Consider the following 24,408-nt stretch of genomic DNA (forward strand, 5'->3'; position numbering starts at 1 on the left):
TTACTGCTTACATCTGTCTATTTTTGCTGCCATTGGTTGAGAAATTGCTAAATTTGATTCTTCTTTTCATTAATCACAGCAAATTCTGCATCAGTGGAGTACGACGTGTACCAATTCATGTTTCTGGTTGACGTGAAGAACTGTAGCTTGTTAATCTCCTGTACCTCCAGTGAAAAAGCGCCTCTCAAAAAGCAAAGTAGCATGCATATCATTGTTTTGTAGCTATCCGAATTTTCGAAATCCAGTACGTCATTTTGTCTGTTTAAGAAATCTATGCCAAACATAACCACTGTTGTCAGTTGGGGAATGATAGATAAGTTTGTAAGGAAAGTGTGACATTCTACAGTAAATTTTAATTGTGTTTGCGGTTTTAAATCGACACCTTACCCTGAGAGAACTCTAATTTTTGTTCTACCTGATGTAAGGCAGAGCATATATCATCTGAATTGTTATACGACATCCTTTCCTGAAACAGCAGCTCCTTTAACTTTTGCTCTGTGTAATGGTAAAGTACGGCAAGTTGCATCTGAATCACATTCATTGAATGCTACATAAGTAATTACTGAAATTGGAGAGCGTGAATCTAAAATTGCGTGTGAAGCATGTTTGCCGATTTGTATGATGATATATGGATGATGAATTTCATCCCCTGATGAGTTACAAGCAAATAAAATTTTGAGTAATGTCGATGGGATTGGTAGTACATCGTGTGTGAATTTTCTGTAGCCACTCTCTGAGATGACCGACGTTGTAATTGTGTCTGTGTTTCTGCAATTTCTTCTCCTCCTGTAGAGATTATTCTTATTTCTTTTTCATGCCTGTCGTTACATTCAGCACGATTGAATAATTGCTTTCTCTGAATTTTGTTTCATTATTTTGTTGTTTTCTTTTAATTTTGTTTCAATTATTTTGTTGTTTTCTCGTAATTTTGTTGCACGGTGACTTGATAACTAATTTGATAGTGTTTTTTTTTTTACTTTCTTGTAATAAAGTGCTGAAGGATAAATGCAAGTTTGTTTTCCTGAGAAGAATTCGTGCTAACTTCTGTGTGATTAACTGTTGTTAGCCCGTGTTCTCATTCTCTGCTGCTTTTCCGAAAAAAATTGCGTCATCTGTGCGGTGCTACCGTAAGACTGCGCGGAATCTAAACCCTTTAATCTCTAGTCTCGCATCTCATCATCAAAAGGAATATTTAAGTTCATAAAAATGTGGCCGTCTGAATTCTGTGTTTGTCCATATTGCTAGTCACTTGTCTGTCTCGGAGTAACGCCTCTACCTCATGCATTATTTTGTGTGAATTAGTCTCTGTAGCATTAATAATTGACTCGTCAGAAGTTAAGGTATTGTTGTCACTTGAATTTGTCATATTGGCTTCCTGAGAGTGATTGCTACAAGAGTTGCTATTTACTGTGTTGTGGAGCGCGGTAATAATAATAGCAAAGAAAATTATTGGAAAGAGGTAAAGAATTATTGAGAAATTGTCCCAATAAGATGTAAGGAAAAAAATTGGAAATTTGTGGTAAGTTCATATGGGACCAAACTGCTGAGGTCATCGGTCCATAGGCTTTCGCACTACTTAATCTAACACACACTAACTTACGCTAAGAACAGTATACACACCCATACCAGAGGGGGGACTTGAACCTCCGAGCCGTGGAAGGCGCCTCGGACCGCCCGATGAGCTGTAAGGCAACACATATGATTATCAACGAGCACATCAGCAAGGCAATACTACAAGCTGAAAGCGATCGAGAGCGGCCCGCAGCTAGAAAGAATGACGCCAAGCGAAAGTTATCTGCTAAATTTCTTTCAGGCGCTGTATAGCTGTAGAGCTGACTGTGTATTTACAGTTGATTTGTCTGTTTGATGCTTAACTTCGGGCCTCCTGCGTTAATGGTGAAGATAACAGAGCTAAAGGCTGATAGTTTGCGGAACGCTAATTCTTGGTTACAAGTTTCAACTCTGCGAATGCGAGAGAAATCTGACTGCAAGAATTCTAACAAGGTCATGCCCTGTCTGAAACTTATTGGTATCATAAAATCTGACTATGAACTTTGATGAAAAACGCTTAGAAGCTAAAATCGGTCTCTGTGAAGATTAAAGAAAGAATTTGTTTCGTATACCATTTGGCTTACCTGGGTCACACTGGATAACGTCGTGAAAACTGCTCTGTAGCATCTCGGTAACAGAGGCGCAGCATTTAACTTTTGAGAAACACGAAGGTTCAATTCGTTCCCTAAGATCATTGTTCTCATTTTTGGTTTATAACCTTTGGTAATGGTGTTAAATAAACTGAAAATTATGATATTCTTGGGATCTGGACAAGGACCCTGTGTTAAATGAATTATTAGCAATTTCATATCCTTGGACTTAACAACATAATAAATTAATAATATTTATTCAAACTCCAACAATAATTATGCTTTCTCTCAAATCACGTAAGTACACTCCTGGAAATGGAAAAAAGAACACATTGACACCGGTGTGTCAGACGCACCATACTTGCTCCGGACACTGCGAGAGGGCTGTACAAGCAATGATTACACGCACGGCACAGCGGACACACCATGAACCGCGGTGTTGGCCGTCGAATGGCGCTAGCTGCGCAGCATTTGTGCACCGCCGCCGTCAGTGTCAGCCAGTTTGCCGTGGCATACGGAGCTCCATCGCAGTCTTTAACACTGGTAGCATGCCGCGACAGTGTGGACGTGAACCGTATGTGCAGTTGACGGACTTTGAGCGAGGGCGTATAGTGGGCATGCGGGAGGCCGGGTGGACGTACCGCCGAATTGCTCAACACGTGGGGCGTGAGGTCTCCACAGTACATCGATGTTGTCGCCAGTGGTCGGCGGAAGGTGCACGTGCCCGTCGACCTGGGACCGGACCGCAGCGACGCACGGATGCACGCCAAGACCGTAGGATCCTACGCAGTGCCGTAGGGGACCGCACCGCCACTTCCCAGCAAATTAGGGACACTGTTGCTCCTGGGGTATCGGCGAGGACCATTCGCAACCGTCTCCATGTTGCTGGGCTACGGTCCCGCACACCGTTAGGCCGTCTTCCGCTCACGCCCCAACATCGTGCAGCCCGCCTCCAGTGGTGTCGCGACAGGCGTGAATGGAGGGACGAATGGAAACGTGTCGTCTTCAGCGATGAGAGTCGCTTCTGCCTTGGTGCCAATGATGGTCGTATGCGTGTTTGGCGCCGTGTAGGTGAGCGCCACAATGAGGACTGCATACGACCGAGGCACACAGGGCCAAAACCCGGCATCATGGTGTGGGGAGCGATCTCCTACACTGGCCGTACACCACTGGTGATCGTCGAGGGGACACTGAATAGTGCACGGTACATCCAAACCGTCATCGAACCCATCGTTCTACCATTCCTAGACCGGCAAGGTAACTTGCTGTTCCAACAGGACAATGCACGTCCGCATGTATCCCGTGCCACCCAACGTGCTCTAGAAGGTGTAAGTCAACTACCCTGGCCAGCAAGATCTCCGGATCTGTCCCCCATTGAGCATGTTTGGGACTGGTTGAAGCGTCGTCTCATGCGGTCTGCACGTCCGGCACGAACGCTGGTCCAACTGAGGCGCCAGGTGGAAATGGCATGGCAAGCCGTTCCACAGGAATACATCCAGCATCTCTACGATCGTCTCCATGGGAGAATAGCAGCCTGCATTGCTGCGAAAGGTGGATATACACTGTACTAGTGCCGACATTGTGCATGCTCTGTTGCCTGTGTCTATGTGCCTGTGGTTCTGTCAGTGTGATCATGTGATGTATCTGACCCCAGGAATGTGTCAATAAAGTTTCCCCTTCCTGGGACAATGAATTCACGGTGTTCTTATTTCAATTTCCAGGAGTGTATAATACAGGAATTACAAAAATTAACCTTCACGTATACAATATTTTCTTAACCAAAACTCGAAAACTTAATTCTTAAATCCATTTCTCTCAAAACGATCGAAAAAACCTAACAAACAAACGGGAAGCAAAAATATTTCTGATTTGGGTGTCTGAGGAACCAAGAAAGCTGCCTTATTATCAAACCTTGCCCCAAATAAAACCAACTTACTCAATACCTGTAATCCATTCTTCACAAATAGACATACGTCAAGGCCAATTCTTTTTCTCGTCACAATAAATATTCCATTAATCCACAAAATAATTCCCGAAAATCTCAATAGATGCTTCCTTTTTGCTACTAAACCAAACTCAACTCTTCACATCTAACACCGAAGCTCAGCTGGTCGTCTCCTTTCCTCTCCATGCCGGCCGCGGTGGTCTAGCCTGCCTCGGGCATGGATGTGTGTGATGTCCTTAGTTAGGTTTAAGTAGTTCTAAGTTCTAGGGGACTGATGACCTCAGATGTTAAGTTCCATAGTGCTCAGAGCCATTTTTTTCCCTCTCCACGCAGTCAACAGCACAGCCTAACATGTCGTAACACTCCGTCTCTTTTTTGTTTCCCAATACGACTGCAGCGCACCAAGTGGCCAGGAAGTAACAATATTGAGTTGTGTGGTAGCTTGTGAAAGCGAAAGCCAATCGGAATTGTTTATATTGGTCTGTAGAATGGCTTTTACAAACGGGAGTGTCTATAATGCAAAAAATTGGAGCAACAACAAGAAGAAGGCACCAAATTGGTCTTCTTTTAGGTTTCCTAACGACTCTAGGTCTGAACCGGTACGTTACAGAAAAGGGTTATTTCGATTTTCTTGTAACCTAAAGATACGATGTCGTGTTGTTTGAGAACAAAACAACTGCTAGTGCACAGCAGAAGATCTGACTTTTTGCAGAAAATCGTCGTACATCTACTCAGACTCGTGAAGTCTTCTTCGCTGCGACTGCAGTCAAATAAGTAAATGTGGAACGTAAGAAACGTGTGAGGAATACAGTACTTCTCGTGGCAGATAAGACCAGACAGGAGAGGTAATAAAAGAATAAAAGTAGTAAAATTGTTTCATAACACACAAGAAATCAGTTCCACAATATTTGCTGCATATAAGCCACAAATGGCAAGAATCTTCAACACATTTGCTTTTGAGGCAAAAGTTAATATATTTACGAAAATATGTATGTGTTAGAAAGTCGAGTGATGTCTAAGACCATGAGAAACATAAGACTTCTTACAAATTTGTTACGTGCGAAGTAAAGTGCCTGTCATAATAAGGACCAAAAACAATTGAAATATATGCTTCTCATGCATGAAATATATGCTTCTATTCTCTTGTTTTCATTTGAGGAAGCTGCAATTATACACATATTCGAAAGTATTTAGTCATCATAAAGTTGTAGCTTATGTCGCTGCATGAGGGACTTCGGCTGTTTTTACATGTATTTCATGGTCATGTCTCTTGATAATTTACTAATGCGCCGAAAACAAAAATGTAAGCACTATTTCTCTAATTAACTAGAAAACCAATTAAAAATAAACTTTAATTTACGGCTGCTTTCTCTCCGTTTTTGGCACTAGCGTGGCAACAAGTGCCAGACAATACTAATTATCACAGCAGTGAGTGTCGCAGCTGTATATGGTAGACTGTGACCAAAAGATAAATCTGGCGTACATCTTCGTAGACAAAAGATCACCTCCAGCTGTACAGCGCAGCTTTCCTGCCAAGGCTGCGCGTGCATGTCAAAGCAAACCAAACTTTAGGGGCCCGATTGCAGACACCCAAAACAAGAAAAATTAGCACTAAAAATTACACACACACATAGACACACACCTCTCTTAACCATGCCTGTAAGACCGATAGCGGCCAATCGTACAAAATGTTTTATGGTTAATTTTTGTAAAAAACAGACGAGGTGGGCATTTCAAAATACCTTTTGAACAGATTCGTGAGGTCTCGTTCTGCTCATCAGCTCAGGTAGATAAAGGAGTTCCTCTCGGTATGTGATTCGGCAACAAAAGAATATACCGTGACTAAGTAAAGGCATGTAACAGAAACTTTCTGGTAAAAAAAAAGCAGTAACCTTATTTTTTGAAAGCTTGGAAACATAGGAGCCAATGGAATACTAGGAATTCCTTGTAGATGAGTCCCGCAAGCTTGCTGTGACTTCCTGAAATACGTCCTGGAATATTTAAATGCTCTAACTACTGAATTACGAGGAATCAGGAAGTTCGTGTGTTATCTGATGCCATGTATGTATGCTTTCCGTCACAAGCTGGATATAGGTTAAAAAGATGTTGGCCATCATGAATCAGCATGAAAATTTGATTCCAGAAAAAGATTAATGTATTTTTAAGCAACCTAGCGACTGCTAATTTCTTTCCCTTAACCTTACTATGTTATAATTTGAATAACTCGAATGACTGTTCTTGCACTTTCTGTCATCTTACCGAGGATAAACGTAAGTTCTGCTGCCAGTTCTGTAGTAATTTGTTGCACTGTCACACTAATTCGGTGAGAAGTAATATTTACTACTGTTCTAACATATAAACAAAACGCTGCTATAAACTTTCTATTATTGCCCTTACATCTGTTCTGATACGAAGTGCCTCCAAAGTTCCTTTGAACTGTCTCACATCTACCCTTTCTCCGAATAGTACAACCAGTCAGTACTCGAAGACACTCACGTATCTGTACCATACAGCAGCATACAGACAAAAAATTACAAAATACAGTGTTACCATTTACTTCCTTAAATGATGTACTTAGCTTAGAACGCGAGTGTTAATGTGCGAATACCCTAAGGCTAAAAATATTTAGTTTGAATGTTATCTTACGAAATTTAACAAAACAATTTCCTTATGATCAGTAGTATTTGAACTGAAATTGTGTGGCAATTAACTGCGAGAAACCCCACTGTTGATTTGTACAGAACTATATACATTCGTAGCAAGGACACCCATACCAATGGGTGGGGAGGGGGGGGGGGGATAGGGGCCATCAGCAGTATAGTTCTCTACTCTTTAGCCAAAGGAATTTAAAAGGTTACAATGCGAAATGTAAATAAAATCTGGGATTGTGTTCTGTTTCAGTTAATTTAAAAAACAGACAGATTTAAAATGGATGTAGATAAACTTTAATAACACGTTGTGGGGAGGCGAAAACACGAAAGTACTGCACTTTCACTTAAAAACTGAAGGACCTGCACTAGGATGAGAAGTATTGCCGGAGGAAACTGTATGTTCGAGAGGTTTGAGAGTTGTGGATAGAAAAATAGGCGTCTGTTACATAGGAACAACTATGGAGATGAGAAGTAGGAGCTAGGGCGGACAATGGGAAATGCAGCCGGTGGGGATGACACAGGGTGAGGAGTAGCGTGTCGTGTGGGTAGAGCAGTGGCTGCAAGAGGAAAGGGGGGTGATGGATGGATTCCTAGTACTGACGGCTTGAATTTATTCCTACAGTTTTTATATTTCACACGAGATTAAGTAAGTATTCAGTTGATGAATTCGTGGATCCTGTTCATTCACACATGCCCAAAAGAACAGACACCACGAACCCATGTAACTGATTGACTCAAAGGGCAATGCATTCACCACTTTCAGTGGTTCAAATGGTTCAAATGGCTCTGAGCACTATGCGACCTAACTTCTGAGGTCATCAGTCGCCTAGAACTTAAAACTAATAAAACCTAACTAACTTAAGGACATCACACACTTCCAAGCCCGAGGCAGGATTCGAACCTGCGACCGTAGCGGTCGCTCGGCTCCAGACTGTAGCGTCTAGAACCGCACGGCCACTCCGGCCGGCCACTTTCAGTGCACATGCACAGTTATGTTAGACCTCCAGTGGGAATCTCAATGTAGACACTATGGATGGCGACAGCGGACAGGAGGCGCTGATTGGGAATGCGAGTACTGGGATAAATATGTTCTGGCACAACTTATTGGTGCGGGTTGAATACCTTCAAGGGCAAACTTCATTGATCCATCACACCTCCCCCTCCCCTTAATCCCTTAAGCTACTGCTCCGCTAATCGATTCATGACCACATGGCGATAATCTGTCCTTATGAGAAAGCCCCCCAACTGCCCTCCCTCTCCCACTCCGCCAACCCTTCCCCCTCCCCGTAGAGAATGCAAGTACACTTTCAGGTCTGAGTTATTCGAATAGCCCCCTTCCACTCCATCAATATGATTGAGTAATTAATTGAATTGATCAATTGAGCAACCCCTCCCACTGTCGCAAATTCCGCAGCGCTTCCATTCAATCCCCCATCTGTCAGTTGGCCGATCTGTGCTGTAGAGGAAGGATTTCACAATACTAAATTTAATTACATAGCAGAGGATATGTTTTTTTATAAAATTAAATTGCAGAGGTTGGATCCCCCTTACTCATCCTTCTCTGCTGTATTGGAAGATGCACATCTTTTAACACAAATCAGAAGAAAGTACGAGTAATTAAATAGGTCGCTTTTTGCATTCCACTCATGTAAGGAATATTGTCTACATAGCTCACCGAATGTAATTATATCGTCAAAAATCATTTACACTGATGCAGCACATTGTGCACCCATCCTGAACCGCTTCACTGGGCTGCACCATGTGCAAGTGCGCAAGCGATTGCACTATGCGCACTCGGGCCCCACAACTGTTGTTCACTGCCACAGCACCAGCTGGAAGTCGCACTGATCCCTGAACAAAGCATAAGGCGGTGGAAACCCTTTGGCGTAAACACCTGCGAAATTGCTGTCGAAACATATGCTCTACCTCTCCATTCCTCTCTCTGACTCTCTTCCTCTCACACACAAACACACACACACACACACACACACACACACACACACACGACTCTCCCTCAAGTTGATGCTTCCTGTTTGTGTGACCCATCGTATGCAAACACACATGGACTAAGTTGTCCCCCTCCACCACTCCTCTCTTACCACCCCTACCCCCTTGCCTCTCATGCTGACCTGGCGTTGCTATTCAGTACCGGTACGTCCTTTCGTTCTCACACTTCCACTGCTTTGGTAATCTGTAGCGGATGGAACAAAAACATTCAAGAAGAAGTAGGTTTGATCTGCCATGTACTGAACAAGGTAGTTCATACCTGGTCAATCCCTCTCACCCCCCCCCCCCCCCTACACCCAACAGCTGAGGATATTCCCTCACTCTATCAAATTGATTGACTAATTAATTAAGTGGATACTTTATACGTGCAGCCAGTTTTTTATTTTCATGTATCCTATTGGTGAACACTAGGACGGGTATATTTGGTGGGATTCGATTTTGCAACTTCCTGTTTTCCCAAGTCCACTCTTCCGCCTTCCATTTTTTATTTCCCCTTGCCTCCTATTGGTGGATAGTGGAACAGTTAGGGCATTTGGTGGGAGGTTCATTACACTGGAGGTAGCTGGATATTTCAAAATTCAGCTCAATCGCTTGCTATGTTCTTAAACGATTTGTGAGAAGGACTGGACAGACGCATGCTTGCTATGTATCTGTTGGAAGAAATAAATTGATCAATTAGTAATCTGATGTTACGAATGGGTTTTTAAAGCACAATAAAATTCCTAAATTGTTTCTCTCCACTACATTCGGAAGGAGGAAGAGAAGCAGGAAAGGCCTACTGCATGAGAGGATAGAGACAACAGCAAATACCCTTGCAATACAGAGTCCTTTGCGATGTAGTGAAAACAAAGCACTAAACACGGCACACGTAAACCACGATCCAGCCCAAAGTAGTAGTTTTTATGGTTAGATGTCGGATATCAGTGAATCACTCGCACAACCCATGCAAAAACTGCTGAGGTCATCAGTCACAACCCATGCACTCATATCCTGATGTTCACATGCAGCGCTCCAATCCCCTCATACACTTCCAGCACCAACGCTTAGAGGCCAGAGAACACTTCTGCAGCATTTGTAGCAGTAGTAGGAATTCGGGTGTTATCAATAAATCCAGGCCTCGCGGGATTAACCGAGCCATCTAAGGCACTGCAGTCTCGGACTGTGCGGCTGGTCCCGGCGGATGTTCGAGTTCTTCCTCGGACATGGGTGTGTGTGTTTGTATTTAAGATAATTTAGTTTAAGTAGTGTGTAAGCTTAGGGACTGATGACCTTAGCAGTTAAGTCCCATAAGATTTCACACGTATTTTAACATTTTTTTTTGTTTTTAATACATCCAGCATCAACGATTGGCGGTGATCCACACTGAGTTGTTCAACTTTCTGTGGAGAATACTTGCAACACACAAGTACACTCAGACAGCCGGTGCATACTGGGTATTACTTCGCTATTCAGCTACCCAGAGGGCGTCGCCGACGAGACTTGCCCCTGAAGCTGCGGGCAGAGGCGACGAGTAGGCTGGCCAGAACTTTCGTTTGTACCCGCCGCTTGCAAGAACCTGAAGCTTGAAAAACCCATTCTTTCCAGCCACATGCTACCGCTGCCACCCGTCCACACGCCAAACTCTGCCGTACTAGAAAATCAGCCACATATTTTCGTTAAAACATCAGTCGAGATCTCAATTGCATTTCTTTATTATGACTGGTTTCGGCTTATGTTAAAGGATCTTCAGACAGTGTGCGATCATGGTATCATGTGAAACAGAAATGAGCCTCCAGCACCAGCCCTAGGTTGCCCAAAACTCTGAGGATGTCCTTAACATAATCCGAAAGTGGTCATAATATACAAATGTTATTGCGATCTCGACTGTTGCTTTAACCAAGATATAACACCAGATCTCTGTGCTCCGTGGACAATGTTATCTGAATTTACGAACTAGCCACATATATATAACTGTAATTACAAGTAAGTATTACGACTGAAGTCCCAATCTCATGACAGTCAACAGGTAGCAAAGAATCAGAAGTACCTCCTCCTGACAGCTGTGGTTCTGGAAATATCAATATCTATACCCATCTAACGACTGGACGTAATTTTTCACATAAAATCCTTCATCCATCTTACTCCTATCATTGCGCTGAAACCTCACCCACGTAAAATTCTTACCGCCCTTACGACTGCAAAATTACCGCAGTAACTTTACACCCCAACACCAACTTCAGAAGCGTGCTGATCATCGCGAAACTATCACACATCCGCTAATCAGTGTAATAGCTGGCCAATATCTCAATGCTGGGGGTACCAAAGAATATTAAATAAAAACTCGGGATTGATGGACTTACCTAATTTTTTTCTTGCGATTGGTACCAATGTGTCCCAGGAAGAGAGACGTAATCGTCTTACAAGCAACCAGATGTTGAAAACATGATCGCAATGACCAAGTTATTTTCACGTTGCCTAAAAAATGGTCTTGGTTTTACAGGCACGCACAAGTATCACTAACGATATCCGTATTAATAACAATACATGCCTTAGAAATCAAGGTATGGTATTGCTTCTGAATGAAGTGGACATCCACAGAAATACCGCCAGAAGTGTTAGCTCGTACTAAAGTCACCCATCTCACTGAATTATGAAAGTGATTCAGTTAAGAAACGTGGTACTAAGCCGGTATTCGCAACTCCGCATTGCCACTGTTAGATATTTCCCAAGTTATCGACCAGCATTTGTGACGCATTTTACCTCAGTACCATGTAGACTGTGTGACAGGGATTCAACAATATATCCACGGCGTCATAGGCCAGGAAGGATGATGGATGATTGAGAATGATCACATACAGCAGATGGCGTGCTGTGTGAACAAACACTCAAAAATGCAATGAAAGACTAATGTTGTAGGAAATGTACAAAATCCTATGAAAAATACACTGGCTTTTCGGATTTATGGTGTTTGGTTCAAATGGCTCTGAGCACCATGGGACTTAACTTCTGAGGTCATCGGTCCACTAGAACTTAGAACTACTTAAACCTAACTAACCTAAGGACGTTACACACATCCATGCCCGAGGCAGGATTCGAACCTGCGATCGTAGTGGTCGCGCGGTTCCAGACTGTAGGGCCTAGAACCGCTCGGCCACTCAGGCCGGCCCGTTGGATCCTATGGAAATGTCTGTTAATGATTACAGGCACTGATGAATCATATTCGTGGCACGCTCATACCTGGAAGTGAGTCACCTTTTACGAACATATATGCTGAGGATCACATACAGCATAGCTCTAGCGTGGTTTTAGATGGTCCCTCTGCATTTTGTAAAGATTTCTCAGACTCAGCCGCACCCTCGCTGTAGCTTTGTCCATGTGACGATTCCAGTTGAAATCGGAATCGAATGGATGTTGGAGAGCGCTATATCTAAGACCTTCTGTATTATGTGGAGGAACAGGGTGAGGTGACTTAAGGTGAGAGGACCGTAATTTGACCACTAGGCAGAAATCATAACATGTTGTTGTAACTCCACCAACAGTGTACAGTGTGTGAAGCCAGTACCAAACTAAGTTTTCTCCTGAAAAACAAGACAATAGGAAAGACAGACGAAGCAGTTACGGTAGTGTTTCTTACTAGGAAAGTTAGGAAGAATCGACATCATACGGGAACTGGAAGAAGGACAAGGATTTTGCTACTGCATGGCAGTGCATCTCTGAACTGACCGAAGGAGAACTGGATCCTTCAGGGTGTATTCATGTTTGCCATCCATACTTTCTTTCTATCCTCATCATTTTGTGCCATGCAACACAGAAAAACAGCGAACTATAAAAATGCCGCTAACGTCACAAAGTAGAGAACTCCTTAAGGTATTACCGTGTCCTTCTCCTCTGATATGTCGAAGACACATACCACCTGCGTGCTGACATGGTGAATATGTTGCTATCCTGTAAAATATGCAAACATTGGTCCATTGGAGCACGTGGTCAGCGATCGAAATCGCTGCACAGATCAGTGTACAGTTTTGTCATTCATACTATAGGACGATTATCCCTACAGACGATCAATCACAAGAGAGGGTCACTGTTCTGTTATTTCACAAGCAGTTTATTTTTTTTTCCTGCTGTAACACATCTAACAAGTATTTGACTGAAGCTCTTGGGTCCATGATTACGTTGGGTCTGCGCCACACTCGGAACCCACCGTGAACTCTTACCACTTGAAACCGAGACTCATCTTATAAAACTAACTTGCTGTGAAATACGCTAAAGTTACTCTCTGAGATAATTTCCGAGACTGACCACGCGTGTGTACTGTATAATGGACAAAGGTACCGGGCTATAATTCTGAATTAGGTGAAATTGGCAGAAAAACCAAACGGTCCTTAACCTTGGGAGTTATTGACAGAGGTAAATCATAAATGAATGAAAAAAAAATGAATGGTCGCCAGCCCAATTAGGCACATTACTATGGAAATATATATTTGAGAAAACTGAATATTGATTATTGAAGTTACCTTCATTGAGATTCCCTAACGCGATAGAAACTGACACAGTACACTCTGAACTGTGTGTAGCAGCAGTTACCAATAACACATACAACAGTAAATTATAAGAAGTAATTCTGCACCAATCTCATACTAATGAGAGCAACACTGAAGAGCATTACTTAATCAAATACTGAAACGCTACTGCATGAAGTGCAGGACTAAATTTGGACATGAGGGGCTTTTATCTTGACTGACACGAAGAAAGAAAAAACACAGATAAAAATGAATTATATCATAAGCTCCTTTACATATATCCGTTTTCCCTATCAACAGTAACAATTAAATTTTTTCTTAATAGGTGGAGAATATGATGGGGACCCATAAACTAGTATAGTTTCACTACTCAACGCTCTTTGATTGTTACAGTAGAAAAGACTAATTCAAAAAGCTAATAATTCACTTCACTTGGAGAAGTTCATAATTTACTTTGCAAGACAATAATATACAACACTTGATTTAATTAACTTAAAAAAACGAACCATTCATTATAGGAATCAAAACCACACTAATTTGAAAATAAGGTCAACTTATTTGCCTTTTTATCATTTGTGAAGCAGGTATTTTAGACAATGGTATTTACACAATCTGATCAGTGTCATCCTGCAGAACTGTATTTTGTAATAAACTAAGGATACTTTAGCAAAAGCCTATCCAACATCACTTTTGTGGTTGTAACTTTAACTACTGCTTATAAATTAGACAAAAAATCACTTTCAAACACTTAAATGCATGAATTTTTCATTTAAATCAGAATACTCGGTTTTAGTAACTCTTAGGTGAGGACCCTGCATAGGTTCGTGATGAGGATAGAAAATATGGTTCCGGACATGAATTTATGTATTTGTAAGTATTACTGTAAAAACACATAAATTATTTGGTCCATGACCAAGTACATTACTGAATGTATGAAGTTAATGAAGCAGTGACGAAGTCTGGTGGCAAGTAACATGGCGGCTAACTGCACTCACAGGTCTTGGTGTTAGAATGCTCTATAAAATCTCTTCTTGGCGTCGGATATTCAACATATTGGAGCCATTCCTTTATGCCGAGTATACCAAATAATAGCCCGATCCACATCCGAGGCAAATCCTTTGTAAAGCAGCTTCCAATTGCCGCTCCCAGCACCGTTGAAGCTTATCGTGCTACGGCTAGCCACATACTGGGTGCGTGTCATTCACACAAAGGAGCCGCTCAGTTCGACCGCCAACACCACCTTTTACACCCCCCCCCCCCCATGCCACTTCCGTTGTGGAGGGACTTCCCTACAGCTTTTACATGATACAAATACGAGTGCCCTAAGCATGAACCAGCTTTCAATAAACATCTTTTTATGCACATTCTCATATTATAATAATTTATCATTTTAACATATCCTTTAGCTTTTGTCATATATAATTGCTAAACCCTAATTTTGTTGCCACAGATCAAGGACTTTAAATAACACAGAATACACACTTTATAATTGCAGATACACAGTTCCATATTATAAACCTACTTCTGATCGCTATAAGTGTTGCATTGTGACCAGGCGAACGTTTTGCAGTCGTCTTGAGTCCTAGCGATATAGTGAGGAGACTCGGAGAGGCGCTGCAGGCGCTGTCGTGATGTTAGTAAAGGCACTCGCGTAGTTTGTCTACTGCCAAAGCCCATTAACGACAAATTTCGCCAAATTGTCCTAAAGGATACGTTAATTGTACATACCACACCGATTTATGTGGCTATTTCCCACAGAGTTGCTTGTCTGTTAGCACCAAGAATACTACGCAAACCACGCTGATCTCAGTAGTAAAGTGTAGGCGGTCGGCCAATGTGTGGTCCATGGTGAGAGATAATACCTGAAATTTTCTATTCTCGGCACACTCTTGACACAGTGTATCTTGGAATATTTAATTCCCTAACTGTTTCCGAAATGGAATGTCCTTTGCTACTAGTTTCAACTACCATTCCGCGTACAAAGTCTGTAAATTCCCGTCGTGCGACAATAAGTAGGTCGTAAACCTTTTCACATGAATCACCTGAATACAAATGAAAGCTCCACTAACGCCCTTTTATGCCTTGTGTACGTGAGACTATCGCCATCCGTATACGTGCACATCGCTGTCCCTATACTTTTCATGACACGTTTTCAAAACAATATCTCAAACACAATAAGTTGAAACTGGAATTATAGACCTCAAGTCTTGGAAAGAATTTCATGCAGAAATATATCTTAGCATAAGAGATGAGTTCTGACTTCGTGGAACTGCGATTCTCAATGTATTATTTTATTTTTATAGTCATGATAATACGGGCGTTCGTAGACATTTATCTGTATGGAGAAGGAGAGAGGGAGCAAGTGCATATGTATGGGGACGCCAATGTATGGGAGGAACCATTTAAGGTAATGTATCAGATGATGGACCATCAACTAGGATGGGTTGCTTGTTTTCGTTGAACGTCAATTCTCTCAGAAAGTTAACCCGAGTTATCAATAAAGTTTACTGAAGATATTTTCATCCACCTTCTTCTTCTGCTTACAATAATGTAGAGCAGTTATCAACAACTGCAGCGTCTTTATCGTCCGAGGTTCAGAATGACAGTAAAATTACACAATACCATTGACAATGTAACAGACAGTACTATTGAGCAGTCTAAGAAGAACATCAATAATACAAGAAAACCTTCCCTTACCATGTGGATAAACGAATCGCAAGATGTTCTCCTGCAGATCTAAAAAATAGCATCTGCTGAAGAATTCTGGGATACATTTTTGTCGGAAAAATATGAAAACTGCCCAAAATAAGACTACCTATTTAGGTCGTTACTGTGATTGCCTTCAGGTACCTCAAGTGAAAAAAGTTTCAGGAAACATACTCCCACCTTGACAGCACTATTCGAGTAAGTTGTTTACCGTGAGGACCGAATTAAATGATGTTTTAAGATTACAAATAAAAACAAAAAATATTTATTCACAGAATATTAGCTTCCATAAATAAATCAAAGCCTTATTATAAAACGAAAATTTACCTACATTATTACAATTTTTTTTTACCTAGACTTACATAAAATTTTACAGAAGTATCATGACTCCATTAAAATCCACTTACCAACACTTGGGCTAGACGTAAGAGACAAGGGAAAGGCCGTAGTCTCGTAAGGTGAAATTGATGCATAAATAAATGAACAGATATATTTAAAAATCCTCTTTTGCTTTGTTCTTAGCATTTTACTTTACATTATTTTTGAGCAGTTTCTCAGATGAACGAGCCGTGTTGACCTACTACGAAAGTCTAGTATTTGCTCTGACTTAAACTGTAGTATGGGATCCTATGTGGCATGAAATATGAGATGTAAAAGTCCTAGTGCTTTTCTGTTTCCCTGAACGATGGCTTAGAAACAAAATCAGCAAGAATTAATGTACGAAATTCAGTACAGAAAAGTTGTCGTACATTTCTTGAAATTTATACATGCTGGTTGTAAGAGGTATGCGCTGTCTGCGATATGAGAATCGCTGACCTGAGAGCAGTGTTGACCGCAGTACGAACTATGTAACTGTAGCAGTAAGTTGTTGCTTGTTGCTAGTCTGAGGTTGTCTGCGCTTGTCTGTAGTCTGCTCTGGTCGAGAGTCCCCAGTTTGAGTTTTATTGTATAAGGTAAAAAGCAGCCTCGCGCATATCAAGTAATGTTTCTGAACTGTCATCCAAATGTTTTAAAAAATGTCCTAATAATAATTTTTGTGATATAAAGTATTTTTTTAAAAAAAACATTCATTTCAAAAACATCAGTTGCTTCGTTTCACAAATCACAAATGTATAGGCCAGCATTGCACGGAGCTGTGCCGGAAAAATGTTAAGTAAGAGCAGATATATTCGCCATTTTTATTGAGGTAAGAGTTTTTGCTTTTTATTCGGAATGATCTTACAGGGCCACGACGCAGCACTGCTGACGTCCAAATTTTACCAAGTTACTGAATTTATTTTTTTATTTCGGGGTTTAGGAATTTGTCTATTCGAGCTTACATTAAATGGGAAACGAATTTTGTGAGGATGTTAAATGTGAATCAATTTCTGTAGAGAGGTTACACTAAATTAGAATCTCATTCATTATTCATATTTAAATACATTTAATTATTTCGTGTGGGGAGGTTACTCTTGGCGACCCTGCCAGGATCGTGTTTCTTTGGGAATCTCTTAGAAGTAGACATACATCTGCTCTTATTTACTTAAACGTAGTTTGCATCTGCACAACGCATTTACTAATTTGTCACTCTTGCTTTCACAGATCATCGGCAATTTATTGCTCTTTGTTGTAATTGTGTTTGTTCCATTTTTTTGCTTCGTCTTTGTTTCATTTTGTGCCTAATTTTGATTTGTATAAAAATGCCACGAAAAACTGTTAACAGTACATCGCGATGTGCAATGAGTGAGATAGCCGACTCGAATAATTTAACCAATAATACTTGCGACACTCAGTGTCTTATTGATAGTCCTCCATTTACAGACAATCAGTGCGTACCGACCACTAATAATGATTTTAATGCTAATTATGAGCAATCAAATTGAATTGTGTCCTCTGTTAATTTAACGACAATTGATGACGCAGCACGTTCTGATACAATGAACGCTGCCCAGTTTGACACGTCTAATCTGCGAAATTTACATAGTGAACAGATAATTGTTTCTAACGAAGGTGAACAATATTCACAAAACATGTCAGATTTATTTGATTCCGGTGTGGTGACCAACAGTGCACGTCTGATTGGCAAACCTTTTCAAGAATCACATAATGACCAAATGGTTACCGGTACACAAAACGTGACAAATGCACATACACCATCACACAGCACGGAGAAAAGAGCAACTTCAACTCAATGAAAAAGAAGACAACTATTTCAAACAATTAGTGAAGAACTAAACATCAGTTTCAAACAACTTAATTAAAAACCAGACAGTAATTATAAACAACTTAATGAAAGTTTCAAACTGTCGAATGAAACACATGACAATCTTAACGAACAGAACAAACAAGTTAGTGGACAGATTACAGCGGGTACCGTCCAATGTCATGATACTAATGAACAATTACGTGACGAAATTGAGGCTTGTGCTAGGAAGAGTAGTGATGAAATTAGATCTGTTGCACAAGAATTAAGTAATACGCAAGCAACCACAACAAAATTACTTAGAGATGAAAGTAGTGCAGTCACTGAACAATGTTCAGAAAACGCAACACAGATACACGATGAGTTTAAATTAATGTCACCAGAAGTTTCACGCACTCTGGATACGGAAGTCGACAAGAAATTTGAACAACAGATCAGTCAAATTGACGAACGTTTTAAAGTGACAGAAATGAAAAATGTTTCAGTCACTAACACGTCACAGCATACGGCACATTCCGAACATTTGTCACACTCACACACCCAGGTAACTTACAGAGACTACGTGACTTAGAATCCGAACAGACACAGACAAATAGATTCTCATTCAATCCTGAACCTGTTCACACATTCAGAGACGATAACGTTGATTATAAGCAATTTTTATCCGTAAAAAATCTAAGGTATTTAAAAATGACAGAGTACAGGTACATGCTTTGAACTGGATACGACAATTTATTTTTGTACTTTCACCGCCATTGCGTGTAATGCAGAAACTAGCTTTGAACTGGATACGACAATTTGTTTTTGAATTTTCACTGGCATTGCCTGTAGCACAGAAACTAAAGTTTATTTGCAGCGCGTAATTGACCTCATGGGATTCATTACGCTTCAATGAATATGTGTCGTAGCGTGCACAGGGCCCCGAGCCGTAGTAGTGCTATTTCATCTTTAGTTTTCTGCAAGGCTGCCTTCTCTTCTACTATCCTTTATATCTATCAAAACAACTCTTCAGCTATCGATCTATCTAGGATTTAGAAATGAGTAAAGAAAACCCGATATGACAAATTTTACCGAAAGTGACAATTTTCATTAGACACTCCAGAACTATCACCGTAATTTTTATTACAAACAAAATCTTAATCATCAGTATGAACAAAATTTTCAGCAGTCGCAAACACATTTTGGTAACAATACAGGTTTCCCTCCGCAACGGCATCAAAGCCAACCGGTTAGCATACCTAACCAACAATGCAGTCTGCAAGGTCAACCAAGCTTTAATGTTTCGCCGCCTACACGTATAGCGTCAGCTCCAACAAATAGTAACGCACAGCAACAAGGAAATCAGTACGTACAAAAAACACACCATTTCAATTCATATCGCAATGCACCGTATAGAAATGACGATTATGACAGACGTGAAAGTAATGAGCACAATTTTCAGCGTACGTTTAATAACAGTCGGTTTTACCAGCAGCAAAATCATCCGCAAGAACATATTATCATGAATGAATCAGACAGTAGATATCATCCCGAACGTAATACGTCAGGAAGAAATAACAGAACTGTACAAATAGTCGAAATGCCACAACATCCTCCCGCAAATAATAGAACGTCAGATAGAATTTGACTAGATACAGAACAAATTGCATTTTACAGTAACGCAAGCAATACTTTTGACACGCAGAATCTTGTTCACGAAAAAGTTATTACTTTTGACGACATCCGAGACACTCGTTGATGGAAAAACCAGTTATCCAAAAGACCATTTCACACCCTGTCATTGAAGTAAAGATTGGATCATCCAAATTTTCAGCAGTAATCGATTCTGGATCACCTATGTCAGTTATAAATGAGGAAACTTTCAACGAATGTAACAAAGAGAATACCTATCCTACGTTACCATTAGGCAAAACTAAAGTAAAAGGAGCAGTATCTGGTAAAGGAGTAGATGTAAAATTACAGACACATTTATCATTTTATATTGCAGGTCATACATTCACTCAAATTTTTGGATTGTTCCCTTATTGACAACAGACTTTATTTTAGGTACGAATTTTCTGGTACAACACGACGCAATTATTGACTTTCAAAACTCCTATTTCATGTTAAAGGATGAAAATGTACAACTGATTTCAGTATTTCAGCACTCTTTAACTGCAGAAGAACAAACAATTAATCGTACAGAGGTCATTTCTGCATCACGTAACATAGACTGTCATTCCACATTGTTCACAGATACGTACGTACACAACTATAATACTCCAGACGAAGCCGACTATGAAGTTATACAGATGATTTCTGATAATTTAAATAGAGCAGTGCAAATACAGACGACGAACGCACGCATCCACGCAAAATTCTTTTACAGCAAGCTCCAATTTTTGACAACGTTCCTGGTACTATGTCCGGTTTTATGTATTAATTTCAAGTTAAACAGCACGACACATTTAAAGCCAAACATTATCCCATTCCGTATACTCACAGAGAACAAGTTAAGAAAGAATTGCAAGCTATGCTTGACCAAGGAATTATTGAACCGGCAGTTAGTCCGTACGTGAACCCGCTCCACTTCGCCTCGTACTTGATTCGCGTCACATCAACGATATTATTATTAATGAAACAGATCGCCCACAGACACTAGAAGAACTTCTACAGAAATTTCATGGTACTGCTATTTATTCCACATTAGATTTGAAATTGGGATTTTGGCAAATTCAGCTCCATCCGAACTACAGAAAGTACACGGCTTTTCTCTGTTTTGGTGACTGTTATCAATTTTGTAAATTACCGTTCGTTTTAACTATTTCTTCAGCAGCATTTATTCGCCGTTTCAATAGTATACTTCCGACAGAACTTAAAGACAGAATCACAACGTACGTACACGACATTCTTATTGCAGAAGCTAACTGGTCTGAACACAATCTGATTCTTGAACAACTCTTACGAACTTTTCGTGCACAAGGACTCACAGTTAATCTCAGTAAATCGCACTTTGGCAAAACTTCTATAAAATTTCTTGGACATGTAATTTGAGCAGAGGGCATTGCGCCTGACCCGGAGAAACTTCAAGCTTTACGTGACATTACTGTTCCTACGACGAAGAAACAACTACGCAGCTTTTTGGATTTAATTAAGTTTTTTCGTAAATTTATTCATGACTCTGCTTTAGACACCCCTAGATTATGTCAATTGACGGGTAAAAGCACTATTTGATCCTGGGATAGCCAAGCACATTCTGAATTTGTGAATCTGAAAGAAGCTTTGTTGAACGCACCACTTTTACCACATCCAGATCTTACTAGAAATTTTTGCATTGCTACCGATGGTTCTATCACCGCTTTAGGCGTACACATTTTTCAGGAAATTAAAGAAGATGGTAGAACAGTAATTAAAAACATCGCCTTTGCAAGTCGCATTCTGTCACCTGCTGAACGCAATTATTCTGTTACAGAACTTGAAACAGTATGTGTTGTATGGGCATTTACGAGATTTAGGCATTTTCTTTATGGAAGACACACTACCGTTTACACAGATCATAGAGCTATACAGTTTATATTTTCCGCTAAATTTGCGCACGTCAGATTAAGCAGATGGAAACTTTATTTACAGGAATTTAATTTTACAATTGTTGACATTCCCGGCACACAAAATATTGTAGCAGACGCACTATCCCGTTCTCTCAGCAACAATCAGCAAGACATCGCAACCATCTTCTGCAAAGCAGATTTCAGCGTCATGTACATTCAACAAGTTGCATTTGAAAATTTCATTTCATCGTCATTACGAGACATAGCACAAGAGCAGAGTAAAGACAACGTATGGAAATAAATTAAACACCTTTGGCAAGATAGGAATAATGTTACAATGAGAAACCATTACACTGTACGGAATAATATTCTGTTTCGCCGCTCTCACCCTTACAGCAACAATTGGTTATTATTTATTCCTGACGACCTTGTTAACAAATTAATTTGGTATACTCATTTAAGTTATCGCACATTATGGAGCCTGAAAATGTTTTCTAATACTGAGACAGAACTGTTATTTTACCAACATGGAGAAACGTATTCGACGAGTTTTAGCGTCATGTTAAATCTGCCAGAAAGCTAAGTCAGACACGACTTCACATATTCCTCCATTAAATCCCATTGTACCTGTTAAATTGAGACACATGGCCACGGTAGATATTTTTGGTCCGATTCCCAGAACTAATAGAGGTTTTTGCTACATCTTTGTCGCTGTTTAACTCACTTCTAAATTTGTTACCTTCACTCCGTTACGCAAAGCTACTGCTAAAACTGTTTCGAAGGCATTTGTAAAACATTTTCTATTCCATGTAGGGCATGTATTGAAAGTATTTTCCGATAATGGATCACAGTTTCGATCTGCTATATGGACACGTATGTTACGAGCAAGAAACATTTCTCCGATCTATATATCCAGGCACCATGCTTCTTCGAACCCTTGTGAACGAATAATGAAAGAAATTGGTAAACTGTGTAGAATTTACTGCCATAAAAACATATTGATTGGGACACACACATACTCTCAATCCAAGATGTAATTAATTCCTTACCAAATGAATCTACTATGCTATCTCCGACTGTTAAACTGAAAAATGTTGAACCACCTAACAAAATTAAATAATTAGTAACCTTTCCTACATCTCGAAGACTGCGACACCATGAAATAATTGACATTGCGCTGAACAACATCAAACGTACTGCAGAGCGCCGGAGAAGACAGCAAAAACAGCTTTGTACACGCCGTGACTTTCACATTGGACAGAAGATATTAGTACGTACACACTATTTATCTAACAGAGGAAAGAGTAGATGTAGTAAATGTAGTAAATTTGAGCTTCTATACGCAGGTCCATATCGAATTCGCAGCATTCCTTACCCCAATGTAGTACACGTCGAAACTCTGAGATCCAGAAAAAGTAAAGGCAATCACCATATATCCAATATTAAACCCTTTATTGAATGAACATACTTTATGATTTATCACACTGTAATGCTATTTTCTGATTTTTATATGACCAATGATGCAATTATATTTGTGTGACTACTTCCTTATGATTATCATATTTTTTCTAGGCAAGTGCCCGGCAAGGTAAGGTTAGCAGGTCGCTTTTCTTGTTGTTACACATCAGAGCGTGCACATTTTTCCAGATACACTTACATATTTTATGACCACTTATACAATTATATTTATATGAACACTTACTGATGATTATCGTATTTTTTCTTGGCAAGTGCCCGGCAAGGTAAGGTCAGCAGGTCGCTTTTCTTGTCGATACACATCAGATCATGCACATTTTCCATTCTTCATGTATGTATGATTGTTTTCCTGTTTTGTTTGTATGCACTATGAAATCTTTAAGATATAACAAACACCAGTTGACTTTGACATTTTGCCTTATGGTATCTCAACATAGTGACTATATTACATTTTTTTTGCTGCTACATTGTGATACTCTGTGTACATTTTTGCACCTGCACACTGTCTATGTTTTTGACATATTACGTTTTCTGTCATGCTATGCTGTATGCTCAATTACATCACTAGAAACCAGTTTTTATTTAATGGGTATATGATTTAAATGCAAGACATTAATCATTATTCATCATTTTCAGAAAGCAATAACGTGTAAAAGAAATAAATTGAACAAACCACAGTGGATTACTATGAAATGGGAATTTCACCTTCGGAATGAGCGAAAGAAGATGCAATACCTCGTCACGAAGAGTAAATGGATCAGAATTAACAAGCATTAACAAGAATATACTATACACATCGTAAGATAGCGGTCTTAACTAATTTTTTCTTTCAGAATACGAGGCGATTGAAGCAGGCTGTCAGACAGAACCACACATCTTAGTTTTAGTGATGAAATATGTTAGGAATAAAAAACTCTATACTATGAATAGTTGTATGATGATAATGAATGGTGATGAATAGTGATGAAGAATATGGTAATATGAATAATGAAGTTTTTCTTTGCAGGTGATGATAATAATGAAGTTATGGTGATATGAATAATGAAGTTTTTGTTTACAGGTGATGATAGTGATAAATTTTATATGGCCACTAAACGCACCACTTTTAAGTTTTTCTGCAAATGAGGATAATGATGAAGTTCATATATTTACTGTTAGTTAAGAAATGCTATGTAGTTATTTAAGTATTTGTTGCAGTTAGTTTTGACAGTATGTCTTATGTCGCATGGTATAATGACTGAAGGTTTTGGAAAAGACAGCTAGAGAACATATGT

Source organism: Schistocerca nitens, chromosome 4 (genome assembly GCF_023898315.1).
Source record: "Schistocerca nitens isolate TAMUIC-IGC-003100 chromosome 4, iqSchNite1.1, whole genome shotgun sequence".
Taxonomy (NCBI): Eukaryota; Metazoa; Arthropoda; class Insecta; order Orthoptera; family Acrididae; genus Schistocerca; species Schistocerca nitens.